The sequence below is a fragment of the Schistocerca gregaria genome, chromosome 10, assembly GCF_023897955.1.
Source record: "Schistocerca gregaria isolate iqSchGreg1 chromosome 10, iqSchGreg1.2, whole genome shotgun sequence".
Taxonomy (NCBI): Eukaryota; Metazoa; Arthropoda; class Insecta; order Orthoptera; family Acrididae; genus Schistocerca; species Schistocerca gregaria.
Window position 1 is genome coordinate 104,188,593 of NC_064929.1, and position 26,312 is coordinate 104,214,904.

General features: G+C 32.6%; 1 pseudogene; it reads left to right on the forward strand.

Annotated features, from left to right (window-relative positions):
• Positions 1-9,099: 9,099 nt before the first annotated feature.
• Positions 9,100-10,501, forward strand: LOC126293628 (uncharacterized; annotated as a pseudogene).
• The last annotated feature ends 15,811 nt before the right edge of the window (positions 10,502-26,312 follow it).

Consider the following 26,312-nt stretch of genomic DNA (forward strand, 5'->3'; position numbering starts at 1 on the left):
ATTTACAATTATATTCATTGGAGTAAACTTAACATTCTTTCCTCAACACTTCCTAGGATTAGCAGGAATACCTCGACGATACTCAGACTACCCAGACGCATATACATCATGAAACTTAGTATCAAGAATTGGGTCTACAATTTCTATTGTAGGAATCATTATATTCATTGTAATTATATGAGAAAGAATGCTTACAAACCGAGCAATTATATTTAGAGCTAACATAAGAAGATCAACAGAATGACTACAAAATAACCCTCCTGCAGAACATAGTTACTCAGAATTACCATTAATCTCTAGATTCTAATATGGCAGATTAGTGCAGTAGATTTAAGCTCTACAAATAAAGGTTTGACCTTTTATTAGAAAATATTTATTAATGGCAACATGATCAAATTTATCTCTTCAAGATGGAGCTTCACCATTAATGGAACAATTATCATTCTTTCATGATCATACTATGGTCGTATTATTATTAATTACAGTAATTGTAGGTTATGCCTTAAGTTATATATTATTTATTGCCTATACTAACCGTAATATACTTCATGGACATTTAATTGAAACAATCTGAACAGCTTTACCAGCAATTACATTAATTTTTATTGCCCTTCCATCATTACGACTATTATATTTACTTGATGATTCAGTAGATGCAATAATCACAATTAAAACCATTGGACGACAATGATATTGAAGATATGAATATTCAGACTTCATAGACGTAGAATTTGACACTTATATAACACCAGAACAAGACCTAGAAAATGATGGATTTCGACTGCTAGATGTAGATAACCGAACAATCCTACCAATAAATACAGAAGTACGAGTATTAACAAGAGCATCAGATGTTCTACACTCATGAGCAGTTCCTGCATTAGGGGTTAAAATTGATGCAACGCCAGGTCGGTTAAATCAAGGAACATTCACAATAAATCGTCCTGGATTATTCTTTGGACAATGCTCAGAAATCTGTGGAGCAAACCACAGATTTATACCAATTGTAATTGAAAGAACTTCAGTAAATTTATTTATTAAGTGATTATCTAAGATAATTTAAGGAGTTAGTTAAAATAAATAACATTAGAGTGTCAATCTAAAGTAACTAAAAAAATTAGTACACCTTGAAATTCATCAGATGACTGAAAGTAAGTAATGGTCTCTTAAACCAAATAATAGTAAATTAACGACTACTTCTGATGGGGAAATTATATCCAAATCCCTCAAATATCCCCTCTTATATGATTCTCACTATTCATTATATTTTCAGCTACATTATTCTTGTTTAATCAAATAAACTTCTTCTCATTTAAACCTAACCTTATTAAAAGAGCAGAAAAAGGAACAATTGAAATAAAAAACTTAAATTGAAAATGATAACAAATCTATTCTCAACATTTGACCCATCAACTAACATCTTTAATTTATCATTAAATTGAACTAGAACATTTCTAAGACTATTATTAATCCCATCACTATTTTGACTTACACCATCACAAATTAACATTATCTGAAATAAACTAAATTTAACCTTACATAATGAATTTAAAACACTACTTGGACCAAAATCATTTAATGGAACAACATTCATTTTCATCTCAATTCTTATTATAATATTATTTAACAATTTCATAGGATTATTCCCTTATATTTTTACTAGAACAAGACATTTAGCATTAACATTTGCAATTGCCCTACCTATATGACTAAGATTTATATTATTTGGATGAATTAACCATACTAATCATATATTTACACACCTTGTACCACAAGGTACACCACCCGCATTAATATCATTTATAGTACTAATTGAAACAATTAGTAATGTTATTCGACCAGGTACATTAGCAGTACGGTTAGCAGCAAATATAATTGCAGGACACTTATTATTAACCTTGTTAGGAAACACAGGACCATCTATAGCAATAAACTTAATCTCATTACTAATTATTGGACAAATACTTCTATTAATTCTAGAATCAGCAGTAGCAATAATTCAAGCCTATGTTTTCTCAATTCTAAGAACTCTATATTCTAGAGAAGTATATTAAACCTATGTTAACAACTCACTCAAACCACCCATTCCACTTAGTAGACTATAGACCTTGACCATTAACAGGAGCAATTGGAGCAATAGTCCTAGTATCAGGACTAGCAAAATGATTCCACCTATTTAATATTAACTTATTTATAATTGTATTTGGAATTACCCTACTAACCATAATTCAATGATGACGAGATGTAGTACGAGAAGGAACATATCAAGGATTACATACAGGATTTGTATCAATTGGATAACGATGAGGAATAATTTTATTTATTGCATCAGAGGTATTATTTTTCGTTTCTTTTTTTTGAGCATTCTTTAGAAGAAGATTAGCACCAACAATTGAACTAGGAATACTATGACCTCCAATAGGAATTCAACCCTTTAACCCTATACAAATTCCATTACTTAATACAGCTATTCTTTTAGCATCAGGAGTAACAGTAACATGAGCACATCATAGTTTAATGGAATCTAATGATACTCAAGCACTACAAGGATTATTCTTCACAGTGTTATTAGGACTATACTTTACAATACTCCAAGCATATGAATATTGAGAAGCACCTTTTACCATTGCAGATGCAGTTTATGGGTCAACATTCTTTGTTGCAACAGGATTCCATGGTTTACACGTAATTATTGGAACAATCTTTTTATCAACATGTCTACTTCGACACTCAATAAATCAATTCTCACCAAGACACCACTTTGGATTTGAAGCAGCAGCATGATACTGACACTTCGTAGATGTAGTATGATTATTCTTATATATCTCTATTTATTGATGAGGTAGATAATTGTTTTTCTAGTATAAATAGTACATTTGACTTCCAATCAGAAAGCTTGATATAAATCAAGAGAAACAATTCTAATTCTATCCACAAGAGTTTTCTTTAGATTTATTATTCCAATAATTGTTATAATCCTGGCAACAACACTATCAAAAAAATTAATTAATGATCGAGAAAAAAGATCACCATTTGAATGTGGGTTTGATCCAAAAAGATCAGCACGAATACCATTCTCACTACGATTCTTCCTAATCGCAGTAATCTTTTTAATTTTTGATGTAGTAATTGCACTAATTCTACCAATTGTAATTATTTTTAAAACATCAGACATTATAATCTGAACAGTATCAACAATATTTTTTATTCTAGTTCTACTAGGTGGACTATACCATGAATGAAATCAAGGAGCATTACAATGAGCAGAATAAAGGGTTGTAGTTAAACATAACATTTGGGTTGCATTCAAAAAGTATTGATAATATCAATCAACCTTAAATAGAATAAGAAGCGAAATATTGCAGTCAGTTTCGACCTGGAAGATTGGTATATACTACCCTTATTCTTATTAATTGAAGCCAAAAAGAGGCGTATTACTGTTAATAATATAATTGAACTATTATATTTCCAATTAAGGAAATGTAAAGCCAATATGAAAGCTGCTAACTTTTTATATTAGCGGTTAAACTCCGTTAACATTTCTAAAATTTATATAGTTTAAATAAAACATTACATTTTCACTGTAAAAATAATATATCTATATTTATAAATACCTAAAAGTAAAAATACTTCCTTAACATCTTCAGTGTCACGCTCTAATTATAAGCTATTTAAGTAAACGAAAAATAATATTACCAAAATAAATATTCAAAAAATAAAAGTTAAAAGATAAATCTTGAAATTAGAATCATATCAACCTTGAATATAACCAATTAAATAAATAAATAATCTATATAAACCTTGACCACCAAGTAATTCACCCCAACCATAATCAAATGACTTAGATGAATAATAACCTATTTTTAAAGGAATATATCTAATAAACTTAGTTGAAAGAAAAGGTATAAATCATATAGAACCAGCAAATCTGACAAAAGAAAGTATCCAGAATGAGATTTTCACTCTGCAGCGGAGTGTGCGCTGATATGAAACTTCCTGGCAGATTAAAACTGTGTGCCCGACCGAGACTCGAACTCGGGACCGAAGCTTCGGTAGCTCAGATGGTAGAGCACTTGCCCGCGAAAGGCAAAGGTCCCAAGTTCGAGTCTCGGTCGGGCACACAATTTAATCTGCCAGGAAGTTTCAAAAGAAAGTATAAATTATGAGAAAAATCAAAATTAGAAATAAGATAACCTAAATAAGCACCTAAAATAACAACTTTAATAGTTAAAAACTTTAAATAATAAGGTAAAGCAATCACATGAGGAATAGGAAAAATTAATCAAGATAAAAGACTACCACCAAAAACAGCAACAAACAATAGACCAATTATTCCAAATGAAATATAATAACCCTTATCATCAAAAGAAAATCTAGAATAAAAATTATTATCACCAGATATTGAATAATAAAACAAACGAAAAGAATTAGAAGCAGTTAAACCAGTAGAAACAAAATAAAGAAAAAAAATTAAACAATTAATTCATCTTAAACAAACCATCTCAAGAATTAAATCCTTTGAATAAAATCCTGCTAAAAAAGGTATTCCACACAAAGATAAACTAGAAACATTAAAACAAACTGAAGTTAAAGGTATGAAATTAACAATTGATCCTATAAAACAAATATCCTGAGAATCCTTCAAATTATGAATTATTGAACCTGCACATATAAATAATAATGCCTTAAATAAAGCATGAGCCAATAAATGAAAAAATGCAAGCTTTGGATAACCCATAGCCAAAATTCTTATTATTAAACCAAGTTGTCTTAAAGTAGGAAGAGCAATAATCTTCTTCAAATCAAATTCAAAATTAGCGCCCAATCCAGCCATAAATATAGTTATACAACCAATTAAAAGTAAAAATCAACCACAATTATAAGTATCTAATATTGGTCTAAAACGAATTAATAAATAAACACCTGCAGTAACAAGAGTAGAAGAATGAACTAAAGAAGAAACAGGAGTAGGAGCTGCTATAGCAGCAGGAAGTCATGAAGAGAAAGGATCTGAGCTCTCTTAGTTATAGCTGCTAAAACAATTAATATAGTAATGAGCTTTATTTCAAAAGAATTAGAAATAAAATCATAATAATAAATATAATTTCAACCACCAAAATTTAACATTCATGCAATAGAAATTAAAATAGCAACATCACCAATACGATTAGAAAGTACAGTTAATATACCAGCACTATAAGATTTTACATTTTGATAATAAATAACTAAATAATAAGAAACTAAACCTAAACCATCTCAACCTAATAAAATTCTAATTAAATTAGGACTAATAATTAAAAAACCTATAGAAAGAATAAATATTAAAAAATATTAACCAAAGAAGAAATATATATAACAAAAGATATAAAAATAAGAGATATTCAATCCTAAATTAAAGTTATAACAACTATAGAACCATTTAAATTGAAAAGCTCTCACTCAACAAAAACTCTATAATCAATTATTAAATAATAAATACCTAAAATAAAAATTATAGTTCTCGAAAAAAACAAAGAAAAAAAACTCAAAGAACAAATAGAAAATAAATTCACGGCCTAAGATGAAAAACTTCATATCATTGATTCCACAAAACAATATTTTTAATTAAAATTCTTAAGCAAACTAAACAAAGAAATATTCACCCTTTAAACAGAGAATATTTAAAGGCAATCAATGTAAAAGTAAAAGATGATATTCACGAAAATAACCAAGAGAACAAGTATAAACACCAGAATAATAATTTCCATGCTGAGAATAAGAATATGTATACAAAGTATAAACAGCTCTAAAAAAAGATAAAAAAATCAAAGCAAAGAATCTAAAAGAAGATCAAGATATAATTCTATTTAATAATCTAATTTCACCTACCAAATTTAAAGAAGGAGGAGCAGCCATATTTGATGATCTTAAAAGAAATCATCATAAAGCCATTCTTGGCATCAAATTAATTATACCCTTGTTAATTAATTATCTTCGTCTACCTAAACGTTCATAAATAATATTAGATAAACAAAATAAACCAGAAGAACATAAACCATGACCAACCATTAGAGAAAGAGAACCTACACAACCTCATCAATTCATAGTCATCAATCCACCGATAACCATTCTTATATGAGCAACAGAAGAATATGCAATTAAAGACTTTAAATCAACCTGATGAAAACAAATAAATCTTACAATAACACCCCCAGATAAACCCAAAGATAATCAAAAATAATTAAACTTTAAACCCAAATAAGAAATAACCTTTATAACACGAAAAATACCATAACCACCTAACTTTAATAAAACACCAGCAAGAATCATTCTACCTGAAATAGGGGCCTCTACATGAGCCTTAGGAAGTCATAAATGAACCAAAAACATAGGTATCTTAACTAAAAAAGCCAAAATTATAAATACATAAAACATAAAATAATAAGAACCAAAATCAACTAATAAAGGAAAATATAAAGTATTAGAAAAATCATAAACCTTACATAAAACTAATAATAAAGGTAATCTAGCAACCAAAGTATAAAAAATTAAATAAACACCAGCCTGCAAACGCTCAGGTTGATAACCCCAACCCAAAATTAAAAGTAAAGTAGGAACTAATCTAGCCTCAAAAAAAATATAAAAAGAAAGAAGACTTAATCTAGCAAATGAACAGTAAAGCATAATTATTAAAATCAAAACCATAAAAACAAAAAAATTAGAATGATATGAACTTAAATAAACTGAACCTCTAGCAGTGATTATTAAAGAACAAATCCAAAAACTAAGCAAAATAAAACTAAAAGAAAAATAATCAATACCAAAATAATATCTAATTATATTCAAATCAGCATATGAATAAACACAAATTATAAACACAAAACTCGACAGAAACATTAAAGAATGAACCAACCATCAACAATTATTTAATAAACAAAGAGGGATCAAAAAAATAGTTATAAATAAATACTTTAACATAAAGATAAACCAAAAGAATTAAAAAAATCATTACCATGAGAACGAATTATTGAAACTAAAATAGAAAGACCTAAAGCACCCTCACAAACAGAAAAAACTAAAAACATAACAGGAAAAAAATAATCATAATCAAACTCAATAAGAAAAACAATAACTAATATAAATAAAGAAAGAACAATATATTCTAATCTCAAAAGAACCATTAATAAATGTTTACGTTTAGAAGAAAAAACATAAACACCAGCAAAATAAATCAATAAAGAAGTAAAAATAGAGAATACAAACATTAGTTTTAATAGTTTTAAAAAAACGCCGGTCTTGTAAACCGGAAATAAGTCCAGCCCCCACTTTTAAAACTTCAGAGGTGGAAAAGCTTCCATCATTGGTCCCCAAAACCGATATTTTAAATAAACTAACCCCTGAAATGATCAAAATAATAATTATATCATTATCAAATGTAATAAATATTAATTTTATTAAATTAAGACACCCAATATCAATAATGCTTTTTATTATCCTTCAAACCTTCCTAGTTGGGATAATCACTTAATAAATAAATTTACTGAAGTTCTTTCAATTACAATTGGTATAAATCTGTGGTTTGCTCCACAGATTTCTGAGCATTGTCCAAACAATAATCCAGGTCGATTTATTGTGAATGTTCCTTGATTTAACCGACCTGGCGTTGCATCAATTTTAACCCCTAATGCAGGAACTGCTCATGAGTGTAGAACATCTGATGCTCTTGTTAATACTCGTACTTCTGTATTTATTGGTAGGATTGTTCGGTTATCTACATCTAGCAGTCGAAATCCATCATTTTCTAGGTCTTGTTCTGGTGTTATATAAGTGTCAAATTCTACGTCTATGAAGTCTGAATATTCATATCTTCAATATCATTGTCGTCCAATGGTTTTAATTGTGATTATTGCATCTACTGAATCATCAAGTAAATATAATAGTCGTAATGATGGAAGGGCAATAAAAATTAATGTAATTGCTGGTAAAGCTGTTCAGATTGTTTCAATTAAATGTCCATGAAGTATATTACGGTTAGTATAGGCAATAAATAATATATAACTTAAGGCATAACCTACAATTACTGTAATTAATAATAATACGACCATAGTATGATCATGAAAGAATGATAATTGTTCCATTAATGGTGAAGCTCCATCTTGAAGAGATAAATTTGATCATGTTGCCATTAATAAATATTTTCTAATAAAAGGTCAAACCTTTATTTGTAGAGCTTAAATCTACTGCACTAATCTGCCATATTAGAATCTAGAGATTAATGGTAATTCTGAGTAACTATGTTCTGCAGGAGGGTTATTTTGTAGTCATTCTGTTGATCTTCTTATGTTAGCTCTAAATATAATTGCTCGGTTTGTAACCATTCTTTCTCATATAATTACAATGAATATAATGATTCCTACAATAGAAATTGTAGACCCAATTCTTGATACTACGTTTCATGATGTATATGCGTCTGGGTAGTCTGAGTATCGTCGAGGTATTCCTGCTAATCCTAGGAAGTGTTGAGGAAAGAATGTTAAGTTTACTCCAATGAATATAATTGTAAATTGGATTTTTAATCATGTATTATTTATAGTTAATCCTGTAAATAGTGGATATCATTGAATGACACCTCCTATAATTGCAAATACTGCTCCTATAGATAATACATAATGAAAGTGGGCTACTACATAATATGTATCATGTAATACAATATCAAGTGATGAATTTGCTAATACTAATCCTGTTAATCCACCAATTGTAAATAGGAAAATAAATCCTAGAGCTCATAATAATGGTGGATTGAACTTGAATTTAGTTCCATATAATGTAGCTAATCATCTAAATACCTTAATTCCTGTAGGTACAGCAATAATTATTGTTGCTAATGTAAAATATGCTCGTGTGTCAACATCCATTCCTACTGTAAATATATGATGTGCTCATACAATAAATCCTATTAGTCCAATTGATAGTATAGCATAAATTATACCTAATGTTCCAAATGATTCAATTTTTCCTCTTTCTTGACATACAATATGTGAAATAATTCCGAACCCCGGTAGAATTAAAATATAAACTTCTGGGTGTCCAAAGAATCAAAATAGATGTTGATATAGAATTGGGTCACCCCCTCCTGCAGGGTCTAAGAATGATGTATTTAAATTTCGATCTGTTAATAATATAGTAATAGCTCCTGCTAAAACTGGAAGTGAAAGAAGGAGAAGTAATGCTGTAATAGCTACTGATCATACAAATAAAGGTGTTTGATCTAAAGTTATACTTTCTGATCGTATATTAATTGCTGTTGTAATGAAATTTACTGCACCAAGAATAGATGATACACCTGCTAAGTGTAGTGAAAAAATAGCTAGATCTACAGATGCACCCCCGTGTGCAATAGCTCCTGCTATAGGAGGGTAAACTGTTCATCCTGTACCAGCACCATTATCTACTATAGAAGATGTAAGAAGAAGGGTTAGTGAAGGTGGTAGTAATCAAAAACTTATATTATTTATTCGTGGAAATGCTATATCTGGTGCACCAATTATTAGTGGAACAAGTCAATTACCAAATCCACCAATTATAATAGGTATTACTATAAAGAAAGTTATTACGAATGCGTGAGCTGTAATAATAACATTATACATCTGGTCATCCCCAATTAGAGATCCGGGTTGACCAAGTTCAGCACGAATAAGTATTCTTATTGATGTTCCTACTATTCCTGCTCATGCTCCAAATAGAAAATATAAAGTACCAATGTCCTTATGGTTTGTTGAGAATAATCATTTTTGCGGTAAGATGGCTGAATTTTAGGTGGTAGACTGTAAATCTACTTATGAGATGTTTTCTCTCTTATCATATTTAGGTCTTATATTCAATTATGATTCTAGACTGCAATTCTAGAGGTGTAAAATTTTACTAAGGCCTAAAAGATTATTCTTTTAATTATAACTTTGAAGGTTATTAGTTTGATTAACTTAAGTCCTTAGTATAATGAAATTAAGGTTGATGTTGAAATCAATCCTATTGTTGAATTTATTACTGTAATAGGAAGAATGATTCTTGATTTTTGGGACTTTATCTTTATAGATCACGAATTTTCTGTGTATGATATAATTAGAGCTGAGAATCTAATACGTATATAGTAGTAGAGTGTAATTGTAGTTAATACAACTATAATAGTTATAATAGTTGTTATATTGTTTTCTATTAACGATTGTATTACAATTCATTTTGGTAAGAATCCAAGGAATGGTGGTAGTCCACCTAAAGATAATAAAGATAAGAATATTATGAATTTAATTTCGGTTTTTATATTTCTGGCTGAATAAATTTGATTTATGAAAAATAAATTTATTTGCTTAAATAATAAAACTATAATTAATCTTAATAGTGAGTAAATAATGAAGTATACTTCTCAGATGTTTTCTCTGACTGTTAATGATCTAATTATTCAACCTAGATGTCTGATTGATGAATATGCTAAAAGTTGTCGTAAGGATGTTTGATTTAAAACTCCTATTGCCCCAATAATAATTCTTAAGATAATAATTGTTCAAATAAAAGTTCTCAATTGAATACAATAGGATAAGACCATTATTGGGGCGATTTTTTGTCATGTTATTAATGTTAAACAATTATTTCATCTTGATGCTCCTATAACTTCTGGAAATCAGAAATGGAAAGGTGCAGCTCCAATCTTTAATAATAGTCTAGATCTAATTATTATTGATTGGATAAATTCTGTTTCCAATCCCATGGGATATTTTATTTGAATCATTAAAATTGAAAATAATAATATTGTCGATGCTATTGCTTGGACAATAAAATATTTAATTGATGATTCGTTTATTATGATATTTTTTTTTCTTGTTAGGAGCGGAATAAATGAAAGTAAGTTGATCTCAAGTCCTATTCAAACCCCAAATCAGGAATTTGAAGAAATGGACAGGATCGTTCCTATCATTAATGTTGATAGGAAGAGAAGTTTTGTAGAGTTGTTGGTCATTAAAAAGGAGAGGATTGATACCTCTATAAATGGGGTATGAACCCATTAGCTTGTTTAGCTTACCTTTTTACATTAAGGTGTATGATGCACGTTAGTTTTTGATACTAAAGGAGGTAGTTTAATTCTATCTTATGTAATTTTAATGAAGGTAATTATATTTACTTTATTTACCCTATCAAGGTAACCCTTTAATCAGGCACTTCATTTATTTAATATATAAATCGAAAGTTTTTTTTTGAAATTCTTTTATGTATTATTTTGTTTAATTAGAATTAATTTATCCTGCTCCTTTTATATATATATATATATATATATATATATATATATATATATATATATATATATATATATATATATATATATATATATATTACATTTAATTAAAATTAAAAGATTATAAGTTCATCTTATTATTATTAATTGATTATTATAATACATTCATTTACCTAGGATTAGAGCTACTTATGTTTTTAGCTTAAAATAGGTTATTATAATATAATATATATAATAATATGTAATTTAATATTTAATATTATTATAATTGGATATAATAAATAAAATTATTAATTTTAAATATAAAATATTATAATAATATAAATAATTATATTAATAATAATATTATAATTAACATAAATTATCTATAATTAGATTATTTAACTAATATATATAAGTTAACTTAATATAAAAAAAGAATTCATATTAATAACATATTATATTAAATTTCATAATTGTATAAAATATATTTATTATATTATTTAACCTTTCTTTATTTATTAGTGGAAAGAAAGATTAAAAAAGAAAGAATATAATACATTTATTGCTATACATGTTCCAATTAATCTTTAATTATATATAATAGAGAAGTTGTTGTGGTCATACAGGTGAGCGTTTCTTTTTTTTTGTTAATGTTTGTGGTTTTTTTCTTTTTTTTTTCTTTAAATATTTGAATCTTTTATTTTTTCCTGATTTAATAAATTTAAAAATTTCTTATTTTTTATTTTTAAAAGTTTTATTCTTGCTTGTTTATTCACTTTTTCTTTGTATTATATGTAAGTTTTGTTAGACTAAATGTTCTTTTTGCAGTAATTTGATTTAATTATCAAGTGATTTTGGATTTAGCAATTGATTTAGTATCGGCATAATTCGTGCCAGCAGCCGCGGTTATACGATTGATACAAGTGAATATTATTGGTTAAAACAGTTGTTTATACTATTAGGGCTGAAATATAAATTTGTAAGGTTAAATGTTAAAATTTATTTGTGGCCCTTTTTATGAATCTGTGAAATTTAAATAATAAACTAGGATTAGATACCCTATTATTTTAAATGTTAATTATATTTACCAGGGTACTATTAGTTAAGGTCTTTAAACCCAAAGAATTTGGCGGTATCTCATTCCATTCAGAGGAACCTACCCCCATGATTGATAATACACGATTTACTCTACTTAATTTATTTGTTTGTATATCTCCGTTATCAGAGAATCTTTTTAGAGTTATAATTCTCAAGATTTATAATTATAAAATATTTCAGGTCAAGGTGCAGCTTATAGTTAAGAGGAGGTGGGTTACAATAGATTTTTGTTTATAACGGATTTGATAGTGAAATACTGTTAATGAAGGTGGATTTGATAGTAATTTAATTTATTTAATTTAACTGATATTGGCTCTGAGATGTGTACACATCGCCCGTCGCTCTCATTATTGATTATTCTATTCTATTTTAAAGTAGCTTCAATTTAGATGAGATAAGTCGTAACATAGTAGATGTACTGGAAAGTGTATCTAGGAAGAGTTTGAAGATATAACTTATTAGTAAAGTGTTTCATTTACACTGAAATTTTTTCTGTGCAAATCAGGATATCTTGATTATTTATTTTATTATATTTATTTTTTGTTTATTTAATTATTTAGTATAAATAATTTTATTGTATTTTTGTCTTAGTATATTTTATAGAATTGGTTTTTTAGATTATAGTGTATTGGTAATGTAAGTGTTTTATGAAATATTATTTTAAATTTTTTTAAGTAGATTTTATTTATTGTACCTTTTGTATCAGGGTTTATCAAAATTTTAGTATTTATTTTACTTGTCTCGATTTGGGTTGATTTATAAATAATTTATAGTTAATGTATCGTAATTATTATTAAATTATTTATAGAAATGAGATGTTAATCGTTTCCCAAGATATCTAGCTTCTTAAGAAAAAATTTAATTATTTAATTTTTTAAGTAAAAATATTAACTTATTTATTCTTTAAGGGATAAGCTTTGAAGTTAATAACCTATAATTTATTTTATAGAAATATAATAGTAACCTTTAAACCAGCTATCTTTAAGATTACGTTTTAGTTCATTATTTTTTATTTTGATTTTATAAATATTTTAGGTTTTTTATTAAGATTATTAATTTAATTTTAAAATTTTTGTAATAATGATAGAATTAGTATATTTATTTGTATGAAATTTTTACCTTGTGAACTTATTATAAGGAACTAGGCAAAATTGATTTCCACCTGTTTATCAAAAACATGTCCTCTTGTTTATACTTTGAGGTCTGGCCTGCTCACTGAGCCTATTTTTAAAGAGCCGCGGTATTTTGACCGTGCAAAGGTAGCATAATCATTAGTCTCTTAATTAGTGGCTGGAATGAATGGCTTGACGAGAAATCAACTGTCTCTTAATAAATTTTTGAATTTAACTTTTGAGTCAAAAGGCTTAAATTCTTCTTTAGGACGAGAAGACCCTATAGAGCTTGACATTTTACTTTTATATAGTTTTTTGTTTGTCTTTCTATATTTAATGATGATGTTTTGTTGGGGTGACATGAAGAATAGATAAACTCTTCATTATTATATCATTTATTTATGTTTGTTATTTTGATCCATAATTTATGATCATAAGATTAAGTTACCTTATGGATAACAGCGTAATTGTTTTTGAGAGCTCATATCGACAAAGCAGATTGCGACCTCGATGTTGGATTAAGAAAAATTTTGGGTGCAGGAGCCCAATGATTAGGTCTGTTCGACCTTTAAATTCTTACATGATCTGAGTTCAGACCGGCGTGAGCCAGGTCGGTTTCTATCCTAAGATTATTAATCCATATTAGTACGAAAGGACCATATGGTTAAAATATTTTTTGTTATATTGATTAATATTAATTTATTTACTATTTTGACAGATTAATGTGTTGAATTTAGAATTCATTTATGTAGATTTTTTTCTACAAATAGTATTGATACTTTATGATTTATTTATATTTATTTTGAATTTTCTTTTATTGGTTATTTGTGTTTTAATTAGTGTTGCCTTTTTAAGGTTTTAGGTTATATTCAGATTCGAAAGGGTCCAAATAAGGTAGGTTTTGTTGGAATTCCTCAGCCATTTAGAGATGCTATTAAGTTAATTTGTAAGGAGCAGCCAATTCCTATTATATCAAATTACCTACTTTATTATTTTTCCCCTGTTTTTAATTTAATGATTTCTTTAGCCGTTTGAGTAATTTTTCCTTATTTAACTTATATGTGTTCTTTTTCTTATGGATTTTTATTTTTTTTATGTTGTACTACATTAGGTGTTTATACTGTTATAATTACTGGTTGATCTTCTAATTCAAATTATTCATATTAGGTTCTCTTCGCTCTGTTGCTCAAACAATTTCTTATGAAGTTAGTTTAGCTTTAATTTTATTGTCTTTAATTATTTTAATTGGTAGTTTTAATATGTTTGATTTTATAAACTATCAGCTTTATTGTTGATTTATTATTATTTCTTTTCCTTTAGCTTTAGCTTGTTTTGCTTCTTGTTTAGCTGAAACTAATCGTACTCCTTTTGATTTTGCTGAAGGGGAATCTGAGTTAGTTTCAGGATTTAATATTGAGTATGGTGCAGGTGGTTTTACTTTAATTTTTTTAGCTGAATATACTAGAATTGTCTTCATAAGAATATTATTGGCTTTAATTTTTTTAGGTGGTGATTTTTATTCTTTTATATTTTTTATTAAGCTTGCTATTATATCTTTTGGTTTTATTTGGGTTCGTGGAACATTACCACGGTTTCGTTATGATAAATAACGTACTTAGCTTGAAAAAGTTTTTTACCTTTATCTTTGAATTTTTTTATTTTCTTTGTTGGTTTAAAGATTTTATTTATCTCATTTGTTTAGTGAAATTTTTTGAGAAAAGTTAATAGAAGAGTTAAACTTCTAATTTTATGTTTTCAAAACATATCCTTTTCCTAAGCTAATTAACTTTATTCCTTAATTAATTTACCTCATGCGTTTGCGACATGGACATTAATTAAGAAATATGTAAAGTAGGTAATTGTTAAGATTTGACCTGTTATAATATAAGGTTCTTCAACAGGTCGTTTACCAATTCACGTTAGTAAGCATACAACAACTACTATAATTCAGAATAAAATTTGATTAATAGGGTAAAATTGAATGCCTCGGAATGGTGTTTTATTATAAAATGGTAAAATTATTAAGATTCTAATTGATAAAAATAATGCAATAACACCTCCTAATTTATTAGGGATAGATCGTAGAATTGCATATGCAAATAGGAAATATCACTCTGGTTGAATGTGAACTGGTGTTACTAATGGGTTGGCAAATACAAAGTTATCTGGATCTCCTAATAGGTAAGGATTGATTAAACATAGTATAATTAATAATGATGTTATTATTACAAATGTAATAGAATCCTTAAAGGTAAAGTATGGATGGAATGGAATTTTTTCAATATCTCCATTTAGTCCAAGAGGATTATTAGATCCTGTTTGGTGAAGAAAAAATAAATGAATTGCTGCTATAGCAGCAATAATAAATGGTAATACAAAATGGAATGTGAAGAATCGATTTAATGTTGCATTATCAACAGCGAATCCTCCTCATACTCATTGGACTAAATCTGTTCCTAAGTATGGGATTGCTGATAATAAATTAGTAATTACTGTTGCACGACAAAAAGATATTTGGCCTCAGGGTAAGACATATCCTATAAATGCAGTTGCTATAACTAAAAATAAAATCACTGTACCAATTATTCTGGTATGTATATATATATATATAAGATCCGTAGTAAATTCCCCGTCCTACATGTAAGTAAATACAAATAAAAAATATAGATGCTCCATTTGCATGTAAGGTTCGGATAATTCAACCATTATTTACGTCTCGGCAGATGTGTACTACACTACTGAATGCTATTTCAATATTTGATGTATAATGTATAGCTAAAAATAGTCCAGTTACGATTTGAATTACCAAACATAACCCTAATAGGGATCCAAAATTTAATCAAAATGAAGTATTTGTTGGGGCAGGTAAGTCAATTAAAGAGTTATTAATAATTTTAATTAAAAGATGTCTTAATCGTAAGGGTTTATTCATTAGTAATTATCTTATTTTACGAATAGGTCCCTGATAAATATTAGTGATTTTAACAACTGCTAGTAGTGCTAAAAATAAATAAATTATTATTATTATTGTAATAATGAATGTTGGTCTGTTATATAATTTTTCTAAAGATATTGTTATTTCTTGATAATTGATTGAATTATCAATATTTATAGTTTTGGTGTTTTTGAAAAAGTCTATAAATATAGATATATCTAGAATAATTAATATTGATATGATAAATACTCACATTATTAATGTAATAATTATAGTAATTGATTTAGGCTGAAATATTTCGTTTGATGCAATTCTTGTAATGTAAATAAATAATACTAGTGTACCACCAAGAAATGTTAAAAATAAAATATATGATAATCAATATCTTTCTATTATTGTTCCTGTTATTAATCCAACTAGGAAGGTTTTAAGGATAATAAAAAGCATTATTGATATTGGGTGTCTTAATTTAATAAAATTAATATTTATTACATTTGATAATGATATAATTATTATTTTGATCATTTCAGGGGTTAGTTTAATTAAAATATCGGTTTTGGGGACCGATGATGGAAGCTTTTCCACCTCTGAAGTTTTAAAAGTGGGGGCTGGACTTATTTCCGGTTTACAAGACCGGCGTTTTTTTTAAACCATTAAAACTAATGTTTATATTCTCTATTTTTAGTTCTTTATTGATTTATTTTGCTGGTGTTTATGTTTTTTCTTCTAAACGTAAACATTTATTAATGGTTCTTTTGAGATTAGAATATATTGTTCTTTCTTTATTTATATTAGTTATTGTTTCTCTTATTGAGTTTGATTATGATTATTTTTTTCCTGTTATTTTTTTAGTATTTTCTGTTTGTGAGGGTGCTTTAGGTCTTTCTATTTTAGTTTCAATAATTCGTTTTCATGGTGATGATTTTTTTAATTCTTTTGGTTTATCTTTATGTTAAAGTATTTATTTATAACTATTTTTTGATCCCTCTTTGTTTATTAAATAATTATTGATGGTTGGTTCATTCTTTAATGTTTCTGTCGAGTTTTGTGTTTATAATTTGTGTTTATTCATATGCTGATTTGAATATAATTAGATATTATTTTGGTATTGATTATTTTTCTTTTAGTTTTATTTTGCTTAGTTTTTGGATTTGTTCTTTAATAATCACTGCTAGAGGTTCAGTTTATTTAAGTTCATATCATTCTAATTTTTTTGTTTTTATGGTTTTGATTTTAATAATTATGCTTTACTGTTCATTTGCTAGATTAAGTCTTCTTTCTTTTTATATTTTTTTTGAGGCTAGATTAGTTCCTACTTTACTTTTAATTTTGGGTTGGGGTTATCAACCTGAGCGCTGCAGGCTGGTGTTTATTTAATTTTTTATACTTTGGTTGCTAGATTACCTTTATTATTAGTTTTATTTAAGGTTTATGACTTTTCTAATACTTTATATTTTCCTTTATTAGTTGATTTTGGTTCTTATTATTTTATGTTTTATGTATTTATAATTTTGGCTTTTTTAGTTAAGATACCTATGTTTTTGGTTCATTTATGACTTCCTAAGGCTCATGTAGAGGCCCCTATTTCAGGTAGAATGATTCTTGCTGGTGTTTTATTAAAAATAGGTGGTTATGGTATTTTTCGTGTTATAAAGGTTATTTCTTATTTGGGTTTAAAGTTTAATTATTTTTGATTATCTTTGGGTTTATCTGGGGGTGTTATTGTAAGATTTATTTGTTTTCGTCAGGTTGATTTAAAGTCTTTAATTGCATATTCTTCTGTTGCACATAAAAGAATGGTTATTGGTGGATTGATGACTATGAATTGATGAGGTTGTGTAGGTTCTCTTTCTCTAATGGTTGGTCATGGTTTATGTTCTTCTGGTTTATTTTGTTTATCTAATATTATTTATGAACGTTTAGGTAGACGAAGATTATTAATTAACAAGGGTATAATTAATTTGATGCCAAGAATGGCTTTATGATGATTTCTTTTAAGATCATCAAATATGGCTGCTCCTCCTTCTTTAAATTTGGTAGGTGAAATTAGATTATTAAATAGAATTATATCTTGATCTTCTTTTAGATTCTTTGCTTTGATTTTTTTATCTTTTTTTAGAGCTGTTTATACTTTGTATATATATTCTTATTCTCAGCATGGAAATTATTATTCTGGTGTTTATACTTGTTCTCTTGGTTATTTTCGTGAATATCATCTTTTACTTTTACATTGATTGCCTTTAAATATTCTCTGTTTAAAGGGTGAATATTTCTTTGTTTAGTTTGCTTAAGTATTTTAATTAAAAATATTGTTTTGTGGAATCAATGATATGAAGTTTTTCATCTTAGGCCGTGAATTTACTTTCTATTTGTTCTTTGAGTTTTTTTTCGAGAACTATAATTTTTATTTTAGGTATTTATTATTTAATAATTGATTATAGAGTTTTTGTTGAGTGAGAGCTTTTCAATTTAAATGGTTCTATAGTTGTTATAGCTTTAATTTTGGATTGAATATCTCTTATTTTTATATCTTTTGTTATGTATATATCTTCTTTGGTTATTTATTATAGAGAGGATTATATATCTGGTGAAAAGAATATAAATCGTTTTATTATTATTGTTTTAATATTTATTCTTTCTATAGGTTTTTTAATTATTAGTCCTAATTTAATTAGAATTTTATTAGGTTGAGATGGTTTAGGTTTAGTTTCTTATTGTTTAGTTATTTATTATCAAAATGTAAAATCTTATAGTGCTGGTATATTAACTGCACTTTCTAATAATATTGGTGATGTTGCTATTTTAATTTCTATTGCATGAATGTTAATTTTGGTGGTTGAAATTATATTTATTATTATGATTTTATTTCTAATTCTTTTGAAATAAAGCTCATTACTATATTAATTGTTTTAGCAGCTATAACTAAGAGAGCTCACATTCCTTTCTCTTCATGACTTCCTGCTGCTATAGCAGCTCCTACTCCTGTTTCTGCTTTAGTTCATTCTTCTACTCTTGTTACTGCTGGTGTTTATTTATTAATTCGTTTTAGACCAATATTAGATACTTATTATTGTGGTTGATTTTTACTTTTAATTGGTTGTATAACTATATTTATGGCTGGATTGGGCGCTAATTTTGAATTTGATTTGAAGAAGATTATTGCTCTTTCTACTTTAAGACAACTTGGTTTAATAATAAGAATTTTGGCTATGGGTTATCCAAATAACAATTTGGTAGAGCGCTCGCTTAGTATGCGAGAGGTACTTGGATCAATACCCAGTGCCTCCAGAATTTTTAACACACCTACATGCGCACTTTGCCATGCAAGTGGAATTATTCACAACCAGCAGATGTGTCTAGGAAGATACAAGCGAATGATTAGCATCCACAATTGACAAGCGTGCTGTTATTAGTGGGCAGGAAGCACCCTCCTCCCACGCCTACACTTAATTTAGAAACACTACAAGTGTTCCCGTAAGATTCTCAAGCCTATGTCGGAAAGATCTGCCTTGCGCTGAGTTCACGTAAATCCCACTGCACATTCCTATTCTTTGCGTGCAGTCAGCTGCTACTGGTGTTGCTAGTTGTGACTGCTGATAACAGATGCCGTAGCAATCAATTCATGGAGTGAGTTGTATGTTTTGCGATAGTCTGTCTCTGACAAGCAAGCACAGGTGACATAGGTGCGAACACAGGAAGCTTGCAGACCCTCGCTGCCTGCAGACACCGAGCAGCCACACTAGGAGGGCGGCCTAAGCCGTAGGCGAAATGTGCTCATTCGCTTTGGCGCGACGTCGAACTATAAATAATGCTGTCACTAGCGTGAGCGTTGCGTGAGCGTCGTGGAAAGTCGGAAAAGTCGGCTGCGAGGGTGAGTGCCAAGTTTGGGGAGTGTTTCGTAGTATGCGCAGTGCAATGGAGACGCGGAAACTTGTTGTGGCCCAGTGTTTTGCAGTTGGACGACAAGATTGGTACACAGTAGTAAAGAGCGAGGCACTGAGTTGGCATGAATAATGGAGTGCACAATGGGGCTCGAGATGTGTTTGTTACCTCAGGTGCTGTATGATTGTCGTCAAGGAATGAAAACGGAGCAATCTGTGACGGCTCTTTCAATTTAAGACGTTAAAAACAGACGGAATTTGCATTTGTAATACCAGAGCATCGAAACTACTTGGAACTTTTGTGTATATGAACGGGTCCGCCCCTTTGTACTCTGCTCCCTTCACCGCTACAAACCAACCAACCATCGTGTCCGTGCGCATCTGAGTCGCAAAGAATGGGGAATAGAGCAGTTTGCTCGTGCATGGGGCGTAGATCAGTTGGTAGAGCGTTCGTTTGGCATGTGAAAGGTCCAGGGTTCAAGCCGCGGCACCTCCATTTTTGTGGTCAGTGCATGGTAAGTGTTGGTCGCGGCGAACCTAAAGGCACGCAAGATGTTGCAAAGCCAGTGTCACAGACTGATATGATGTATACTGACGTAAGGAGAGCAAGATGTAAGTGTGGGGACCGGCTGTTATCGAGGTGTCATCTGTCTTAGGTATCGCGGCTTAACCTCATTGAAGTCTAGAGGGTTGACAACACGTTGGTCTTACTCAGAGCGGTGTCCGAATTCTATTTTGGACGTTATACGTGCCACTTTCATTGTGGCCAACTGCGATTCGATACAGAATGCACGAAACCTGAAAGACACCCTAACGGATACATAGAGAGTAGTGTTTGTCTGCTGAATAATGGGAGTGCAAGGGTCTGTGTCGTCTATATGGCTGTATGTAGCACCATTAGTCTTTGGGGGGGCGGGCGTACCTCAGATGGTAGAGCGCTCGTTTAGTATGCGAGAGGTACTGGTATCAATACCCAGTGCCTCCAGAATTTTTAACACACCTACATGCGCACCTTGCCATGCAAGTGGAATAATTCACAACCAGCAGATGTGTCTCGTAAGATACAAGCGAATGATTAGCATCCACAATTGACAAGCGTGCTGTTATTAGTGCGCAGGAAGCACCCTCCTCCCACGCCTACACTTAATTTAGAAACAGTACAAGTGTTCCCGTAAGATTCTCAAGCCTATGTCGGAAAGATCTGCCTTGCGCTGAGTTCACGTAAATCCCACTGCACATTCCTATTCTTTGCGTGCAGTCAGCTGCTACTGGTGTTGCTAGTTGTGACTGCTGATAACAGATGCCGTAGCAATCAATTCATGGAGTGAGTTGTATGTTTTGCGATAGTCTGTCTCTGACAAGCAAGCACAGGTGACATAGGTGCGAACACAGGAAGCTTGCAGACCCTCGCTGCCTGCAGACACCTAGCAGCCACACTAGGAGGGCGGCCTAAGCCGTAGGCGAAATGTGCTCATTCGCTTTGGCGCGACGTCGAACTATAAATAATGCTGTCACTAGCGTGAGCGTTGTAGAAAGTCGGAAAAGTCGGTTGCGAGGGTGAGTGCCAAGTTTGGGGAGCGTTTCGTAGTACGCGCAGTGCATTGGAGACGCGGAAACTTGTTGTGGCCCAGTGTTTTGCAGTTGGACGACAAGATTGGTACACAGTAGTAAAGAGCGAGGCACTGAGTTGGCATGAATAATGGAGTGCACAATGGGGCTCGAGATGTGTTTGTTACCTCAGGTGCTGTATGATTGTCGACAAGGAGTGAAAACGGAGCAATTTGTGAGGGCTCTTTCAATTTAAGACGTTAAAAACAGACGGAATTTGCATTTGTAATACCAGAGCATCGAAACTACTTGGAACTTTTGTGTATATGAACGGGTCCGCGCCTTTGTACTCTGCTCCCTTCACCGCTACAAACCAACCAACCATCGTGTCCGTGCGCATCTGAGTCGCAAAGAATGGGGAATAGCGCAGTTTGCTCGTGCATGGGGCGTAGCTCAGTTGCTAGAGCGTTCGCTTGGCATGTGAAAGGTCGAGGGTTCAAGCCGAGGCGCCTCTTTTTTTTGTGGTCAGTGCATGGTAAGTGTTGGTCGCGGCGAACCTAAAGGCACGCAAGATGTTGCAAAGCCAGCGTCACAGACTGATATGATGTATACTGACGTAAGGAGAGCAAGATGTAAGTGTGGGGAGAGGCTGTTATCGAGGTGTCATCGAGTGCAGATCTGTCTTAGGTATCGCGGCTTAACCTCATTGAAGTCTAGAGGGTGGACAACACGTTGGTCTTACTCAGAGCGGTGTCCGAATTCTATTTTCGACGTTATACGTGCCACTTTCATTGTTGCCAACTACGATTCGATACAGAATGCACGAAACCTGAAAGACACCCTAACGGATACATAGAGAGTAGTGTTTGTCTGCTGAATAATGGGAGTGCAAGGGACTGTGTCGTCTATATGGCTTTATGTAGCACCATTAGTATTCTGGGGGGCGGGCGTAGCTCAGATGGTAGAGCGCTCGCTTAGAATGCGAGAGGTACTGGGATCAATAGCCAGTGCCTCCAGAATTTTTAACACACCTACATGCGCACCTTGCCATGCAAGTGGAATAATTCACAACCAGCAGATGTGTCTAGGAAGATACAAGCGAATGATTAGCATCCACAATGGACAAGCGTGCTGTTATTAGTGCGCAGGAAGCACCCTCCTCCCACGCCTACACTTAATTTAGAAACAGTACAAGTGTCCACGTAAGATTCTCAAGCCTATGTCGGAAAGATCTGCCTTGCGCTGAGTTCACGTAAATCCCACTGCACATTCCTATTCTTTGCGTGCAGTCAGCTGCTACTGGTGTTGCTAGTTGTGACTGCTGATAACAGATGCCGTAGCAATCAATTCATGGAGTGAGTTGTATGTTTTGCGATAGTCTGTCTCTGACAAGCAAGCACAGGTAACATAGGTGCGAACACAGGAAGCTTGCAGACCCTCGCTGCCTGCAGACACCGAGCAGCCACACTAGGAGGGCGTCCTAAGCCGTAGGCGAAATGTGCTCATTCGCTTTGGCGCGACGTCGAACTATAAATAATGCTGTCACTAGCGTGAGCGTCGTGGAAAGTCGGAAAAGTCGGCTGCGAGGGTGAGTGCCAAGTTTGGGGAGCGTTTCGTAGTATGCGCAGTGCAATAGAGACGCGGAAACTTGTTGTGGCCCAGTGTTTTGCAGTTGGACGACAAGATTGGTACACAGTAGTAAAGAGCGAGGCACTGAGTTGGCATGAATAATGGAGTGCACAATGGGGCTCGAGATGTGTTTGTTACCTCAGGTGCTGTATGATGGTCGACAAGGAGTGAAAACGGAGCAATTTGTGACGGCTCTTTCAATTTAAGACGTTAAAAACAGACGGAATTTGCATTTGTAATACCAGAGCATCGAAACTACTTGGAACTTTTGTGTATATGAACGGGTCCGTCCCTTTGTACTCTGCTCCCTTCTCCGCTACAAACCAACCAACCATCGTGTCCGTGCGCATCTGAGTCGCAAAGAATGGGGAATAGCACAGTTTGCTCGTGCATAGGGCGTAGATCAGTTGGTAGAGCGTTCGCTTGGCATGTGAAAGGTCCAGCGTTCAAGCCGCGGCGCCTCCATTTTTGTGGTCAGTGCATGGTAAGTGTTGGTCGCGGCGAACCTAAAGGCACGCAAGATGTTGCAAAGCCAGCGTCACAGACTGATATGATGTATACTGACGTAAGGAGAGCAAGATGTAAGTGTGGGGACCGGCTGTTATCGAGGTGTCATCTGTCTTAGGTATCGCGGCTTAAACTCATTGAAGTCTAGAGGGTGGACAACACGTTGGTCTTACTCAGAGCGGTGTCCGAATTCTATTTTGGACGTCATACGTGCCACTTTCATTGTGGCCAACTGCGATTCGATACAGAATGCACGAAACCTGAAAGACACTCTAACGGATACATAGAGAGTAGTGTTTGTCTGCTGAATAATGGGAGTGCAAGGGTCTGTGTCGTCTATATGGCTGTATGTAGCACCATTAGTCTTTGGGGGAGCGGGCGTAGCTCAGATGGTATAGAGCTCGTTTAGTATGCGAGAGGTGCTGGGATCGATACCCAGTGCCTCCAGAATTTTTAACACACCTACATGCGCACCTTGCCATGCAAGTGGAATAATTCACAACCAGCAGATGTGTCTAGGAAGATACAAGCGAATGATTAGCATCCACAATTGACAAGCATGCTGTTATTAGTGCACAGGAAGCACCCTCCTCCCACGACTACACTTATTTTAGAAACAGTACAAGTGTTCCCGTAGGATTCTCAAGCCTATGTCGGAAAGATCTGCCGTGCGCTGAGTTCACGTAATTCCCACTGCACATTCCTATTCTTTGCGTGCAGTCAGCTGCTACTGGTGTTGCTAGTTGTGACTGCCGAAAACAGATGCCGTAGCAATCAATTCATGGAGTGAGTTGTATGTTTTGCGATAGTCTGTCTCTGACAAGCAAGCACAGGTGACATAGGTGCGAACACAGGAAGCTTGCAGACCCTCGCTGCCTGCAGACACCGAGCAGCCACACTAGGAGGGCGGCCTAAGCCGTAGGCGAAATGTGCTCATTCGCTTTGGCGCGACGTCGAACTATAAATAATGCTGTCACTAGCGTGAGCGTTGTGTGAGCGTCGTGGAAAGTCGGAAAAGTCGGCTGCGAGGGTGAGTGCCAAGTTTGGGGAGCGTTTCGTAGTATGCGCAGTGCAATGGAGACGTGGAAACTTGTTGTGGCCCAGTGTTTTGCAGTTGGACGACAAGATTGGTACACAGTAGTAAAGAGCGAGGCAATGAGTTGGCATGAATAATGGAGTGCACAATGGGGCTCGAGATGTGTTTGTTACCTCAGGTGCTGTATGATTGTCGACAAGGAGTGAAAACGGAGCAATTTGTGACGGCTCTTTCAATTTAAGCCGTTAAAAACAGACGGAATTTGCATTTGTAATACCAGAGCATCGAAACTACTTGGAACTTTTGTGTAAATGAACGGGTCCGCCCCTTTGTACTCTGCTCCCTTCACCGCTACAAACCAACCAACCATCGTGTCCGTGCGCATCTGAGTCGCAAAGAATGGGGAATAGCGCAGTTTGCTCGTGCATAGGGCGTAGATCAGTTGGTAGAGCGTTCGCTTGGCATGTGAAAGGTCCAGCGTTCAAGCCGCGGCGCCTCCATTTTTGTGGTCAGTGCATGGTAAGTGTTGGTCGCGGCGAACCTAAAGCACGCAAGATGTTGCAAAGTCAGCGTCACAGACTGATATGATGTATACTGACGTAAGGAGAGCAAGATGTAAGTGTGGGGACCGGCTGTTATTGAGGTGTCATCTGTCTTAGGTATCGCGGCTTAACCTCATTGAAGTCTAGAGGGTGGACAACACGTTGGTCTTACTCAGAGCGGTGTCCGAATTCTATTTTCGACGTTATACGTGCCACTTTCATTGTGGCCAACTGCGATTCGATACAGAATGCACGAAACCTGAAAGACACCCTAACGGATACATAGAGAGTAGTGTTTGTCTGCTGAATAATGGGAGTGCAAGGGTCTGTGTCGTCTATATGGCTGTATGTAGCACCATTAGTCTTTGGGGGGGCGGGCGTAGCTCAGATGGTAGAGCGCTCGTTTAGTATGCGAGAGGTACTGGGATCAATACCCAGTGCCTCCAGAATTTTTAACACACCTACATGCGCACCTTGCCATGCAAGTGGAATAATTCACAACCAGCAGATGTGTCTAGGAAGATACAAGCGAATGATTAGCATCCACAATTGACAAGCGTGCTGTTATTAGTGCGCAGGAAGCACCCTCCTCCCACGCCTACACTTAATTTAGAAACAGTACAAGTGTTCCCGTAAGATTCTCAAGCCTATCTCGGAAAGATCTGCCTTCCGCTGAGTTCACGTAAATCCCACTGCACATTCCTATTCTTTGCGTACAGTCAGCTGCTACTGGTGTTGCTAGTTGTGACTGCTGATAACAGATGCCGTAGCAATCAATT